The following is a 7053-nucleotide window of genomic DNA, read 5'->3' as shown; positions in this document are numbered from 1 at the left end:
AGACTGAAGAGCCCATCATTAAATATTTGTTCCCCACGCAGATACTTAGACTGTAATCAAGCCACCCCTTAACTTTCTCTTTATTAGACTCAAAGAGCTCAATCTCTTTAGCTTATCACTATAAGGCAGGTTTTCTAATCCTTTAATTATGTCACTATTCTCTGAGCCCCTCTCCAGTTTGTCAACATTCCTCTTGAATTGTGGGACCAGAACTGGACACAGGATTTCAGCAGTGGTCGCACCTGTGCCAAATACAGAAGTAAAATAACCTCTCTGCTCATACTCAAGATTCCCCTTTTTATGCACCCCAGGATGGCATTAGCTCTTTTGGCCATGGTATCACACCAGGAGCTCACGTTCAGCTGACTATCCAACACCCAACTCTTTTTCAGAGTCGCCGTTCCCAGGATAGAGTCCCCCACCCTGTAAGTGTCGCCTACATTCTTTGTTCCTAGGTGTATACATTTAGCCGTATTAAAACACACATTGTTTGCCTGCATCCACTTTTCCAAGTGATCCAGATTGCTCTGAATCAGTGACCTGTCTTCTCCATTTATCATTCCCTCAATTTTTGTATCATCTGCAAACTTTCAGTCATGATTTTATGCTTTTTCCAGATGTGACAATGTGGGAATATTTCATAATATTTTGAGTCCAGCGTGTGCCTCAGTTTCCCCTATAGGCTGTGTTACCCAGTGGGTGGAAAAGGACTGTTTGTGTTCAGAGCAAGATAAGAGACAGGGGGTGGGTGTCATCTGTTCGGGAATAGGTCCCCATATCAATGGAACATTTGAAAAGATAATAGCAAAGCTAATTGACCAGACACTGACACCTAGCAACCAAGGACCCGAAGGGATTTGTATCTCCCCACTTCTCAGCAGGGAGGCTGAGCAACACTCCCCCTCTGGAGAACAAAAGACTGGGAAGGTGGGGGATCAGAGTTGGGGGCTGGAAGGAGATAGGGGTCTCCCTGGAAGCTGAGGAAGGTTAGACTGAAAGACATACAGAGCTTAAACCAAAGGGTTCACTACAGCTTGGCTGGGCTCTGGGTTGACCAGAATAGACTATTCTTTACTTTCATTCCTCTGTGCTATGCAAAGGACTTCCTGTGCTGTGTTCCAGTTAATGAATAAACCCAACTGTTTTGACAATGCTGTATGAGCCTCGCTGCAAATGCTTGGTGAGGTGCATTAATCCCGGAGGAGTGTACGAGTCTCCAGCAGGGTCCGTCTCAGCTGGACTCACTGAACGGAGCTCACATTGTGAAGGACTGGGGCCAAAGGCCCAAAGGTCCAGTCTAAGGAGGCAGTGAAGCCACATGCCTTACCCTGGAAGAAGAATGAGATGCCTAGGGGGTCCTCCTAAAGACCATTCCAAAGCACCAATGCTGTGGATCCATGACACCAGGTTATTGATAAAAATGTTAAATAGCAGAGGGCCTAGAACCAACTTGTGTAGGACCTTCCTGGAAACAGTTTCTTGATGACAATTCTTCATTTACAATTATATTTTGAGAGCTGGCAGTTAGCCAAGTTTTTAATCCATGTAATATGTGAAATCTGACGTTTTAATTTTTTAATCAAAATATTATGTGGTACCAAGTCAAATCCTATACGGAAGTCTAAGCATATTACATCAACACTATTACTTTTATCAATCAAACTGGTAATTTGATCAAAAAAAGATATCCCATTAGTATGACAGGATCTATTTTTCCATAAACTTGCTTGCCCGAAGGCTAGCTAGAGCAGCTAGATGACATTAAAATAACATAAGGGGAAAAGCGACAGAGTCCTGTGGCACCTTACAGACTAACAGACATATTGGAGCATAAGCTTTCATGGGTGAATATAGTCCCAACTATCTGTATGTGGGTGCTACAAAAGCTCATTTCCCAAAGCTGAGGAAAATTATGAGCAAAATTGATAGGGCAGAAAAAAACCTCAGAAAAATTTGAATAATGAACTCTTCCAAAAACTTCAGATTTTCAACTGGCAAAAAAGCCACATTTGCACAATCCCGACAGAAGAAAAGTTGGCTAAAAGCCCATCCTGGTTCAGTGGTGAAATGAAGGCAGAAATTACAATACAAAAACTATATATAAATGGTAAAAGGGGAAATACATAACTTCTAGTTTATGTTGACTGCTATGAGCAGCAGAAAATTGATAAGGGAAGCTCAAGACATGAGGAAAAAATCTATGACTGGAAGAACTAAGAATAAAAAGGAGGTTTTTAAAAGTTTATAAGGTACTAAAGGAATCTTAGCAATGGTATAGACCCTTTACTAGATGGTGAGATTGTTAATAATGATGCATATTGACCTATGATCTAGTCTATCTTTGAGTTGCATTAGAGGACATTGGCTGACAAATATTACAATGAAAGTAAGGGGTAGAATGCTGACTGGTTTATAATGCTTATTAGAGAGAACTATGCCGCAAAGTAAATGGGAGAACTAAACGAGTACAAGTATAAGGCTTTGCTATAGTATAAAGGTAACATTTATTTAGTGTGAGGGCTAGTGCAGCAGGTTTAATTTCAGTTAGCCAAAGTAGGCCTGAGGGTATGACTCTGAGGTCATAAAATTGTGCACTCTCATACTGTCACAAACAAGTTAACTGCAGAAATATAGTACACAACATAACTGTTTAAATCAATTTAAAATAGATGTTTAGGTGTTTTTGCAACTAAGAATGGAAATAATTGTATTGATGCAAATAATTTATTAAAGACTTTACTGACATGTTATTTGAGTCAGTAGTCAGAAACCTAAGTATGGTCACGCGGAACACCATACGTGAAAAAAGGGCAGGCCCCATGTTTATTACAGTCAAATCTGGCCATTGATCTGTACGGGTTATATACCCTAAAGGTACAAGAGATTGAAATATTTGCTTAAATTCTTGGGTGCACTGACTTTGCCAGCTGGCATCAACTGGATCAAGACTCACTCCCTGAGGTGCTCTACTGAATGATTCCGTCGACTGTTGTTTTCCATAAATCTTAGGAGTATGTTCATAACCTTAAGAGCTACCTTTTTGGTTGTAGCTTGATGTTGTTTGGTTATATTAACAAGTGGACTTATTGGGATGTTATGTAAAGCATTTACCTATATCTGACATATAACTGCTTGGGAAAATCATGGGGTAATAAAATACCATACTTTTCCCATTTCATACACAGAGCAGACTACATGTAGAAAAAGCAGAAGTGTCAATAAATATTTCTGTTCTTTACTTGGAAAGAAACAGGATTATACTAATATTAGACAAGGATATTGAAATAAGTTCCAGTCCACTAGTAATTAAGGAGATGTTAAACAATTATCTACAAGCAAAACATTGTTAAAACAGGTCTGGGTAACTTGCACCCTCAAGGAGTTGGCTGAGATCTCTGGCCTATTACTGTTAATTTTCAATAAATATTGGCACAGAGGGAAAATTCCAGAAGACTGAAAGATAGATAATGTTGAACCACTATTCAAAAAGGGCAAGTCGGATGACACAGGTACCCATAGGGCAGTTTGCCCAATATCAATCGCAGCTGAAATAATTGGAAAAAAATGAATATAATGAATACCAGAAGTTCTATAGAAAAAAGGTCCTGTCATACCAAATTCCATTCTTTGGAGAGATTACAATTTCCACTGATAAAGGCGGTAACTGTGTTAATGTAATAACCGTAGACTTTTGTAAGGCATTTAAATTAGGGCTTTGATTTAGGCAGAGTAATTACTCTTTTCTGAAGTCACTCTTATTCTGGAATACAGCATCCACACAAGGAGTTATAACAGTATAATTATTTCACTACACGTACGCCAGCAAATTTTCCCCATGTAGACAAGTCTTTAGTACTGTACAAAACTGATTAAAAATTAGCTCTATTGAATATCAATAAAACCCCTGGTAAATAGAGTAAGAACTGACTAATAAAAATAAAAAACTCAATAGGGGATTTCAACTGTACCCACATTGACTGGGTACATGTCATCTCAGGACAGGATGCTGAGATAAAGTTTCTTGACACCTCAAATGACTTTTTCTTGGAGCAGCTAGCCCTGGAACCCACAAAAGAGGCAATTCTTGATTTAGTCCTAAGTGGAGCACAGGATCTGGTCCAAGAGGTGACCAAAGTTGGACTGCTTGGTAATAGTGAGCATAATATAATGAAAATTTAACATCCCTGTGTTGGGGAAAACACCACAGCAGCCCAACATGGTAGCATTTAATTTCAGAAAGGGGGACTACACAAAAATGAGGAAGCTAAACAAACAGAAATTAAAATGTACTGCACCAAAAGTGAAATCCCCACAAGCTAGATGGAAACTTTTTGAAGACACCATAATAGAAGCTCAACTTAAATGTATACCCAAATTAAAAAACATAGTAAGAGGTCTAAAAAATTGCCACCATGGCTAAACAAACTAAAAAGCAGTGAGAGGCAAAATGGCATCCTTTAAAAAGTAGAAGTTAAAGTCTAGTGAGGAAAATAGAAAAAAAAAAAAAGAGCATAAACTCTGGCAAAATGCAGTGTAAAAATATAATTAGGAAGGTCAAAAAAGAATCTGAAGAACAGCTAACAAAAAAAAAAATGCTATTACTTTTTGAGTCTAAGTACCTCAAAAAGCAGAAAGCCTGCTAAACAACCAGTGGGGCCACTGGATAATTGAGATGCTAAAGGAGCTCTCAAGGACAATAAGGCCGTTGTGGAGAAACAAAATGAATTATTTGCATCAGTCTTCACAGCTGAGGATGTGATGGAGATTCCCAAAAGTGAGCCATTCTTTTTAGGTGACAAATCTGAGGAACTGTCCCAGATTGAGGTGTCATTAGAGAAGGGTTTGGAACAAACTGATAAATTAAACAGCAACAAGTCACCAGGACCAGATGGTATCACCCAAGAGTTCTGAAGGAACTCAAATGTGAAATTGCAAACTAATTGTAGTTTGTAACCTACCATTTAAATCCACTTCTTTACCAGATGACTGAAGGATAGCTAATGTGATGCCAATTTTTTAAAAGGGCTCCAGAGGTGATTCTGGCAGTTACAGGACAGTAAGCCTGATTTTAGTGCCGGGCAAACTGGTTGAAACTATAGTAAAGAACAAAATTGTCAGACACATAGATGAACATAATTTGTTGGGGAAGAGTCAACATGTTTTTTTAAAGGGAAATCATGCCTCACCAATCTACCAGAATTCTTGTAGGGGGTCAACAAGCATGTGGACAGGGGGGGTCCAGTGGATTAGTACACTTAGATTTTCAGAAAGTCTTTGACAAGGTCCCTCACCAAATGTTCTTAAGCAAAGTAAGCGGTCATGGTAACTGGTTAAAAAATAGGAAACAAAGGGTAGGAATAAATGGTCAGTTTTCAGAATGGAGAGAGGTAAATAGTGATGTCCCCCAGGGGTCTGTACTGGGACCAGTCCTATTCAACATATTCATAAATGATCTGGGACAGGGGGTAAACAGTGAAATGGCAAAATTTCCAGATGATACAAAACTACTCATGATAGTTACATCCCAGGCAAACTGCAAAGAGCTAGAAAAGGATCTCTCAAAAATGGGGGACTGGGCAATAAAATGGCATATGAAATCCAGTATTGATAAAAGCAAAGTAATGCACATTGGAAACCATAATCTCAACTATACATATAAAATGACGGAGTTTAAAATTGGCTGTTACCACTCAATAAAGATCTTGGAGTCACTGTGGATAGTTCTCTGAAAACCTCTACTCAATGTGCAGCGGCAGTCAAAAAAGCAAACAGAATGTTGGGAATCATTAAGGAAGGCATAGATGATAATACAGAAAATATCACACTGCCTCTATATAAATCCATGGTACACTCACATCTTGAATACTGCATACAGATGTGGTCACCCCTTCTCAAAAAAGATATTAGAATTGGAAAAGCTTCAGACAAAGGCAACAAAAAGGATTAGGGGCATAGAATGGCTGGCATATGAGGAGAGAGAAATAAGACGGACTTTTCAGCTTGGAAAACAGACGACTAAGGGGGGATATGATAGAGGTCTATAAAATCATGACTGGTGTGGAATAAGTAAATATGAGGATGAGTAAATAACACTTCCTTAACACAAGAACTAGGGGTCACCAAATAAAATAAATAGGCAGCAGGTTTAAAACAAAAGGAAGTATTTTTTCACACAATGCAGTCAACCTGTGGAACTCCTTGCCAGAGGATGTTGTGAAGGCCAAGACTGTAACATGGTTCAAAAAAGAACTAGATAAGTTCATGAAGGATAGGTCCATCAATGGCTATTAGCCAGGATGGGCAGGGATGGTGTCGCTCACCTGTTTGCCAGAAGCTGGGAATGGGTAACAGGGGATGGATCACTTGATTACCTGTTCTGTTCATTCCCTCTCGGGCACATGGCATTGCTACTGTTGGAAGATAGGATACTGGGCTAGAGGGACCTTTGGTCTGACCCAGTATGGCCATTCTTATGTTCTAATAGAGCTCAAGATGGAGTTGTCAATAGGGAATCGTTGACTGGAGGTGTTTCCTGTGGGGTTCCACAGGGATTGGTACCAAGTCTGATGCTATTCAACATTTCATCAGTGACCTGGAAGCAAATATAAAAATCACAATTTTGTAGATGACAAAGATTGGCAGAGCAATAAACAATGTCAGGGTAGTGAAACAGCTATCCATATATTTCAGTAAGCTGGACCTATTCAAACAAAATGCATTTTAATACAGTCAAATACAACGTCATACATCTGTGAACAGGGAATATAGGCCATACTTATAAAATTGGGGACCACGCTGGAAGGTAGTCACTCCGCAAAAGACTTAAGAGTCATAGTGACAAGCAACTGAACATGAGTTTCCACTGCACTTCTGTGGCAAAAAGGGCTAATGTGATCCCTGATATATCAACAGGGGAGTAGTAGTTGTGAGATCTTGCTTCTGTGTATGGCTTTGACACTCATACTGGAATACTGTGCCAATTCTGGTGCCCATCTCTGCAAAAAAGACATTGAAAAAATGTAGAAGATGCACAAGAGAGCTACAAAAGTTATT

Source organism: Gopherus flavomarginatus, chromosome 7, assembly GCF_025201925.1.
Source record: "Gopherus flavomarginatus isolate rGopFla2 chromosome 7, rGopFla2.mat.asm, whole genome shotgun sequence".
NCBI lineage: Eukaryota > Metazoa > Chordata > Testudines > Testudinidae > Gopherus > Gopherus flavomarginatus.
This window is presented reverse-complemented; position numbering follows the sequence as displayed.